Below are 9,333 nucleotides of genomic sequence, written 5' to 3'. Positions count from 1 at the left end.
GGCCTTGAGCAGTCCTCCTGCCTCAGCCTCCCAAGCAGCTGAGTTTTATTCTTATGTTAACCATCTAGGCTCTGTTTTGAGGACACATACAGCTTTATATTCAACCAAGTAGACAGTCAAGCTGTCAGGATACATGCCTTACCGACTGTGTTATATTTAATTCCCCATAATTGTTTCTTCAGCACAATGAGATGTTATAGTTTAAAATCATTAATCCTTATCTCTTTCTTTGAGCACCTTTATATTGTCTCAAGAGAACAAAATGTGAAATAGTATGAACTCTCCACACAGAACATGAACCTTAGAATAAGCGATGTGGGCCAGGTGCAGTGGCTCACTCCTGTACTCCCAGCACTCTGGGAGGCCAGAAGGCCACTGCTTGAGCTCAGGAGTTCCAGACCAGCCTGAACAAGAGTGAGACACCATCTCTACTTAAAATAGAAAAATTACCCTGGTGTAGTGTGGCTGTAGTCCCCGTTGCTTGGGAGGCTGAGGCACAGGGATTGCTTGAGCCTAGGGGTTTGGGGTTGCTATGAGCTGTGGTGCCACTGTGCTCTGGCTTAGACAACAGAGTGAGACTCTGTCTCGAAGAAAAAAAAAAAAACATAAAAGAATAGGTGAGGTGCTACACATTTATCCTTCCTTTTCTTTCCCCATTCTCGCATATCAGTTAATTTGGTTTATCTACCAGTATCAAGTAATAAAGTTTCATTTATATTTAAAAGGGAGCAAGGTAGAAAAATACATACATTCATTCTAGTTATATTTTCCTTTTTTTAGTATAAAATCTTTTACATATAAAAATTGAGAGAGAAGATGATAATCTTTATTGAGTGTTCATGGTATATACCACGAAATCCTAACAGAGGCTATCACACTGCCATATTTACTTAAATTATTATTATTTATTTATTTATTTTTTGCAGTTTTTGGCCAGGGCCTGGTTTGAACCCACCACCTCTGGTATATGGTTCTGGCGCCCTACTCCTTTGAGCCACAGGCATCGCCCTAAACAGACTAATTTTTTAACTTACTACATTAATTGTACTTATTTTTAATAAACTGAAGCATAACATTCAGAGGAGATGTTTTGATTCTCAAAAAAGATCATTTATCTTCTTATGTCTGAGAGGCAACTACCGTTCTGAAATTTGCTTATATTGATGTTTTTCAACCTTTTTTATTTCAGGGTACACTTGTCCCTATAATTAAACTTCCGTAGCACACCTGAATTATTTTGATCCAAAAAAAAAAAAAAAAGTAAAAATAATAATATATTTAACTGTGCTTTGAACTTCTTTCAAAAATAATTTAACTAATTATCTCTAAAATTTTTCATCACACACCTAACATCTCACGGTAACCTGGTGAGTTGCAGCAGACGAGTTGAAAGTCACTGGCTCACATCTCTGAATTCAATGTTTATATAAGTAAATCCAGAGTGAGGTCACAATGAGACTAACAGGTTTTCCAACTATAGATTATACATGAATTATAACCAAGTAAATTTTCAATATTTTTCGAATTCAATTTTTGGATTTTTGTAGAAAAAGCACATTAGGTATATGTGACAATCTGCTGCCATTGTACAATGTATAATGAACAAATGAGAGTAACAGTGATACTGAGAATGGCCCACATCACAAAATCTCAAAACTGCAGATGCTGGCGTGGATGTGGAGAGAAGGGAACGCTTTTACGCTGCTGGTGGGACTACAAACTAACACAATGTTTTTGGAAGGAAGTGTGGAGAAACCTCAAAGAACTCAAGCTAGACCTGCGGGAGGTGGAATGGTGCAAGTGCTTTGGAAAATTGACAGTGGCTTTATAATATTACAAATTAAGCCATCTTATAACCTGGCTAGCAACTCCACTCCTGGGTATTTCACAAGACACATGAAAGCATATATTTAAAAAAGACTTACCCAAGAATGTTCATTTTATTTAGCTTTATACATAATGATCCCTGACTGGAAGTATTTACATCCTACAAACAGTGAAAGAAACAATTTGTGCTATCAATAGATGAACTATTACTCAGCAGTGAAAATGAATAAACTATAGATTCATGCAGCAAACCAGGTGAATGCTAAAAATATGGTGTTAAAAGAAGCCTGATGACGCACTAGATGATTCCAGTTATGTGAAACCCAAGAATAGGCAAAACTAAATGATGGTGATAAAGATTTAAAGTTGTTACTTCTGTAGAAGGTGGTGATGTCTGGAAAGAGGCACGATGGAACTTTCTGGGGTGATGGACATGCCCAGTACATTGTACGTACAGGTTATCAAGTATCAAGGTACCAGGTATCTTGTACGTACACAATTATCAAGTCTTTTTAACTCAACAATTGTTTTCTGTGTCTTTTATTTTGTGAGAGTTTTTGCTAAAAAAATTTATCATTATTTATCCAATAAAAAAACCTGAAATGTACAACCTCAATACATTTATCTGAGGAAGTACAACAACAACAACAACGAAAAAAAAAAAAAAACACTAAGAGTTGAGCATCCACGTCAAAATACAAGAAAAAAAAATAGCAGAGGAGCAGAACTAAGATAACAGAAAAAACATAGTACAGACCCAAGCCAAAATTAATGAAGTAAAAAGCAAACAGAAAACATCTAGCCATAATCACCAGCTAAACAAATGATTCTAAAGGACTTATTACCTAGGAAAAAACATAAGGCACATTATTAGAGAAAAACAGAGGGAATTTTGGGAGATATTTTATATATCCTCTTGTATGAAAAGAAGAAAATAAAATAAACGAGTTTCAATTTTTTAATTTTTAATTTGACACTCTGATAAAGAGTGATCTTGGAACTTCAGCCTCCAGAAATTTTTTTTAAAAAAAGTCTGTTTAAGCAACCTATTCTTTCATAATTTGTTATGGCAGCTCTTGCAAATGAATATATATTTATATGCAAAACAGGGCAACCAAACCCGGCATCTGGTTAAAAGTGTCCTTTTTAAGCTGTTCAGGCAAATTTGGAGCTTTGAGCACCATCCCCTGAAGAAAGTCTTCCCCGACATCATTACTGGGTGAGACATCTTCAGCAGTGCTACAGAAAGCTTTATGCCCCGAAATATTCTTACATTTGTTTAATACATTACTGTGTACTCCAGGCATCCTCAAACTACTGCCCACAGGCCACATGCGGCCCACCCAGGACATTTATCCAGCCCACCAGGTGTTTTTGCCCCCACTGCCTGTCCTGCTTAGCCGCTGCCTGTCCTTTTCAACTAGAGTCTGGCCCTCCAACGGTCTGAGGGACAGTGAACTGGCCCCCTATTTAAAAAGTTTGAGGACCCCCAGTACTCATTGCAAAAATAAAACAGATACACAGATAAAGATAGAGAAGAAAATAGAGTAAAGCTAGACCGATTAGACAATCTAACCCCCTATGATGGAAACAAAACTTTGCCAAAAAAGAAAGTGACATATATAAGCTTGTATATATATTGGAGTAAAGTGAGGGGCAGACAGACTTAAGGTAAAGCAAATATCAATACAATTAATTAGAATGATAAAATACAATCGGTTGGTGTGTCTTTTGGTGTTTTCTCATACTGAATGTTACTTAATTATACTTCCCACCAAATCTCTACTATCATTTCTTTTCCTCAATGAGTTCCCCAGGCTATTGGCTTCTTTTTCAGTGGTGTTCCCTTCTACCAGGTGGTCTCCTAGGGATTTCTCCTCAACAAACCTAGAAGATTTCTGACACACTGTTACGTTAATAACTTTACAAATCTATCCTACGACACCTCATGACTCATCCACTCTTGCTACTACTATTAGCATGGCATATGATCCTAAGAGACAGTACACTCATTTATGGAAACCAAGACTTAAGATGAATTTCAAGCACAGCTAAGACTGAAGTAGAACCAATTGAGCCTTTTCTTTAGATGCAATATTGCTTCTGATCTCAGCCTTAATACTAAATAATCAGAGGATCCCTAATCACCGTGTAATCTGGTTAGTTAGGTGATAAAAGAATCTAGGTACTTTTTCCTTGGCCCTCTCACTCTCTATAACTCCCCCCTCACATCCTTGAAGCTCATCCTCTCCTGCAGCTCTCACACTATTCAAGAAAAGGCAGGAGATGTCCAGCCCTGCAGAGGAGTGATAATTATGAGGGTAGATTCCATGCTCCCAACTCCTTCTCAGCTCCAGCTGCACTGTTCATTCATTCCTCTCTCAGCATGGCCGCTAAAAAGAAAAAAATATATACAGCAAAATAGATGACAGGTCCTGGGTCAAAGAGCTGAAGGAGGAGTGAGACAATGATTCAAAAAAAATGTTCTCACCTTCTCTGAGCCATGTGCATGATCGAGAAGCTGGGAAATCTCAGCCATGCTTGTTGCTGTCAAAACCCTGAACGCTAAGGCCCCCACACTCCACCGTGGATGTAATCAGGACCAAACAATGAGATTTAGAAGCACAGATTGGGTTCTACTGCCGTGGACTGACATAGGGATACTGACAAGCTTTTATCCTCTTTGAATATGGCTTTTTCTCTCTAAAATGGTGAAATCCTCCATGTACAAGAATGTGGGAAAGACAAACAAAACACTTTCTGTAAAAGAACTTTATCACTCGCTCAAAACTATAATTAAATGTCTTTTTTTATGGTTCGGACATTAACTATGCATCACATAATCTTTTATACCACTGGGATAATTAATACGCTTGCCATGATGTCTTGGACATCGTGTTCACAACACCATTGTAAAATACCTTCTGCAAATATTTGTGTGGATTAGACATGAGTTTATCATTTAAGAAATAAATTAGCCATATGTTTCTGATGGTTGCCATCTTGAGCCATGCTGACCCTTGGAGAGGCTGCCCCAGCCAGGACTCTCAGTCTCTAGACATAGTAAATGACTCACATTGTGTACTTGACTTTGACATATGGATCAATCCATCCAGAGCCCACACTTCAAACTGTCCCACCTCTCAAAGGGCCCTAAGCTTTGGGGCCATTATCCCCCTGCCCTCATCACCCCAAGGCCAGACGTCAGCCATCCAGGTACAATCTCTCCATCCCGGAGTCCACAAAAATTATTCAAACTAGTATCCAGCATACTCAATACTAATATGAAACCAATATATAAACAATTACATGCCCATAGGAAAGGAAAAGACAAGTATATTCTAGGGAGGGGGAGGGGAGAGGAGGGAACAGGAAAGGGGAAGAGGGGGAGTGATTGGCAGGGGAAGGGCTCGACTACAACTTGAACTTCACCTCAGAAACAAAAATAACATCACCTAAACATTTGTACCCTCCTAATAATCTAAAATTAAAAAAGAAAATGTTCCAACTTTCCATCTCTAAGTCTGCTTCCCCAGCTTACCTCATCCCACCCATTCCTTCCTCTAGAAATCACAGTAAAAGCTGTTCAGTAATCTGGTTCTCTCACTTTTTCTGCCCAGGCCAAGTGTGTACATCTTATGTGTCCTATATAACGTCCTTTGCCTTCAGATTCTAGAATGTATTCTGCATGTTTAAAAACTTCCTCGTTCCTGATTGTCAAGTCCACGTCCATGTGTCTTCTTACACCTGACTAAAACAAATTCTAGGTACCCTTACCATTAAAGAAAAAAAAGTCTAGGACTGTGAATTTTAGGGAATAATTATTCCTCTCAAACATTTTCTCGTCGAACCTTTTCTTGGATTGTAAGAGGTTATATCCTACTTTGTAGGTTATATCCTACAAATAGGCTACTTTGATCATTTCACTTCCAATTAAAACTTGTTTACAGAAATATGCTTCACAATGCATTTACATGAAAGCAAATACACATACATGACAAGAAGTAGAATTTAAACCATTATCACACCTTTAAAATGGTTCATGAGAAGCCACCGACCTCGGGGTTAATTTTAACCTAGTTGTAAAAGCTTGCGACAGACCAGAATTAATTAAAAGCAATTTTAGGCTTTGGAACCAGGTTTGTTCATCATCTATACCCATGAATATCTTATTTTTCTCTTTCTTTGACTACACACTTGTCTGGATAGTGAATCAAAGCAAAGAATCAAGGCACAATTGAAAGCTGTTTTATCCTCTGCTATCTTCAGCCCATAAATCAGTTAATGGAGAAGCTGAACGAGTTTTCTAAACCATTGTGTCCAGCATTTATGTTCCCTGAAAAGGCTTTGACATAATCACAGAAGCAGCAATCCTGAGCTGTTACACACTGAGAAGTCAGAGGACAGAACTGCAGGGCCCTGACATACATTTATGGAATAAAACAGCAAATGTCAAAACGCATTGTGACTGCAGTAGCCAGCCAAAAGAACAGGAGGACGAGGTTACATTGTGTTATCGAGATTAGATTCCGAAAAAAGGTAAGTTTGGCAGAAGATGATAGGGACAGAAGACAAGGTATCGGCTAAAATAAAATAGCACAAGAAAAATAAATCATGGAATAATAAGAGGTAAGAAAGTACCACCTACAAGAATCAGAATAGTTGAATCAATAATTTTTTTAAAATTTCAGAGAAATGCTCTAACAAGAATGCATGCATTTTTTTGTCTGAAACTTTTAGACCACAGTGTTATTTTTTTTTTTAATATACTTTCAAAAAGGTGCAATAAGAGAATGGTAACCCAAGGAAATTGTTGCTACAGTCCATCAATATTTACTTAACGTTCTTTTATCTTAATGCCTTATATATGGATAGCAGTTTAATGGAATATTTGAAATAACACTGAACACCTTTATTTATACTAATATGTGAGGTAGGGAGGTGATTAAAATGACTTGTATACTAATCATCACCATCTCCAAGCTTCTCTCCCCTCAATGTAAACTGCTCTTGCATATTTAGCATTACATAAGAAAAGCTGCCCATAGCCTATTTAATAAGTGGTTCTACCCAAAGTATTACATTTCCTCATCATTCACTGTTACGCCAAAATTTTTCTGTAGTGTGTATTTACCACAATTTCAAGAATTTCAAAAATCTATAGATAAAAGGTCCATCAAGTTACTTTTCAATTTGGTATGCAAATGGGTATTCCGATTAATCAAATATCTGATTATAACAGCTTGTGATATCTGTGGTAGAATCTCACCTTCAGAGTAGGAAGTCTACAGTAAATAAACATCTTCCTTTTAAAATAAGCAGCATGGTGCATCAGATACAGAGAGACTGAGAGCAGAGATAGCATTTCATTCCCTGAACGAGCTTGCAAAAAGGCTAGCACAAAAAAACTTACAGACAGAAAGAATATTTGATAGCACCACAGAGTGCCTGGAGTCAACAATAAATTAGGGTATTCTCTAAAATACCTTAAAGAGTGGACCTGGAAGGTTCCTAGTCCAAATCCTTGAGGTGATGGGAACTCCAATTACCATGATTTATATTAAATGATGGTAAATTCATTTACTGTCAAATTACTTTTAAAAAATAAATGATATCAGCTACTCAGCTATACCTACCTAAAATATTTTTTTTCTTTCTTTTTCATCCCAAGTGAAGCTCAGATCATTTAAGTAACAGCCCTGGTCTCATTCAGTGCTCATCAGGGAATAGCGTACCAGATTCATAAAATTTCCTCTGCACTTACCGGTTTAATAATACATCACTCTTTAGTTTTCCTCTGATGTCTCTTATGAGTCACAGAGAGTATACACAACCTTCTAAAGCCCATTTGAGATTAATAGACTGAGAATATTTTATTTTTATTTATTTTTTTTTTGTAGAGACAGTCTCACTTTATTGCCCTCGGTAGAGTGCTGTGGCAGCAACCTCCAACTCCTGGGCTTAGGTGATGCTCTTGCCTCAGCCTCCCAAGTAACTGGGACTACAGGTACCTGCCACAACACCTGGCTATTTTTTTGTTGCAGTTTGGCTGGTGCTGGGTTTGAACCCACCATCCTCGGTATATGGGGCCGGCGTCCTACTCACTGAGCCACAAGCGCCGCCCTAGACTGAGAATATTTTATTCATTAGGATTCCTTCCATAGACAGCCCCAGTGGGGAGATGTCGTGGTAGCCCAACCACATACAATGGTAAGTACCAAAAGTTGGTTGCTTAACAGATTTCAAAAGAGGATAATCATCTTGCCCCAAACTCCTGAACTTCGTTGGTATAAGTTTGAAAATAAGAGTGAGGATGGGGACCAGGTGAAAGTTAGAACAGAATGAATTGCTTTGCCTACAGTAGATAAAACACCTTGCCAGGTAAGGAGGAAGAATCTGGAGATATAAATATCAACATCAATGACAGCCACTAACTTAGGTGGCTGGAAGGGTGCCAGAGATGCTGAACAATATGCAGCTATTATCAGGGCTTTAATATTTTTTAGCTGTGGGGCACAGAATGTACCCTATCTTTATCTGTTTCCCTGAAAACTCTTAAATAGCTACATATGCCTGATATTGCATTATAATCATTTGATTTACTGAAATGTACTACTGTAATGTGAAAAGAGTCACTGCATCTGCTATAATTTTTTCCTACTAAAATAGACTTGTTTTAAAAAAATGCTACATACCCAGCTACTAGGGAGGCTGAGGCAAGAGAATCACCTTAGCCGAAGGGTTTGAGCTTTCTGTGAGCTATGATGCTACGGCACTCTACCAAGGATGACAAAGTGAGACTCTATCTCAAGAAAAAAAAAAAAAAGTTACATATACCCACCTATTCACTGCCGGTTTGTGCATGTGTGTGGGGATTCTTTCTGAAAATTCAAAGAGACTCTGATTTCTACATCCAGATGGGAAATTGTGTTTAAGGGCCATGATGATTGTGGTTCAGTTACATCTAAATATAGCATCACCAAATAGAAAAAAATAGAGTGTAAAATGAATACATAAAAATGAGATTTCTAGAGCACCATCTACTGATTTATTAAATCATTAATTGCACTTATTCATATTCAATGTTTTCTACATAAATCAATAAAATTGGAGTCCATTAATTATCCAGAGATTTGACGTGATTTAAAAGCATCTTTAGATTATACACACACACACACACTCTACCAGGCTTTAAGATTAATTATTCACATTACATACACTGTTTCTCTCTGTGAAACAGAAAATTATCCTAAAGCTAGATACTGTATACCACAGAACTCTAATATGAAAGTATTTTCTCTCTAAAACTGATCAGTGTTATTTATTTTTATATACCTTTTTTTCCTTATGTTAGTTTGCCTTTTAGAAAGTATTTCACCTCTATACAACCATGAACGTAATGAACAAGAGAAATCCTTAAGGATAATAGTGCTTATATTATTTATAGTTAATCTCCTTTTAAGAGTCACAACATAAAGAAGAAAAGAGTGTCTGATATAAACACTA

Source organism: Otolemur garnettii, unplaced genomic scaffold (genome assembly GCF_000181295.1).
Source record: "Otolemur garnettii isolate 467f Iridium unplaced genomic scaffold, OtoGar3 scaffold00121, whole genome shotgun sequence".
Lineage (NCBI taxonomy): Eukaryota > Metazoa > Chordata > Mammalia > Primates > Galagidae > Otolemur > Otolemur garnettii.
This window is presented reverse-complemented; position numbering follows the sequence as displayed.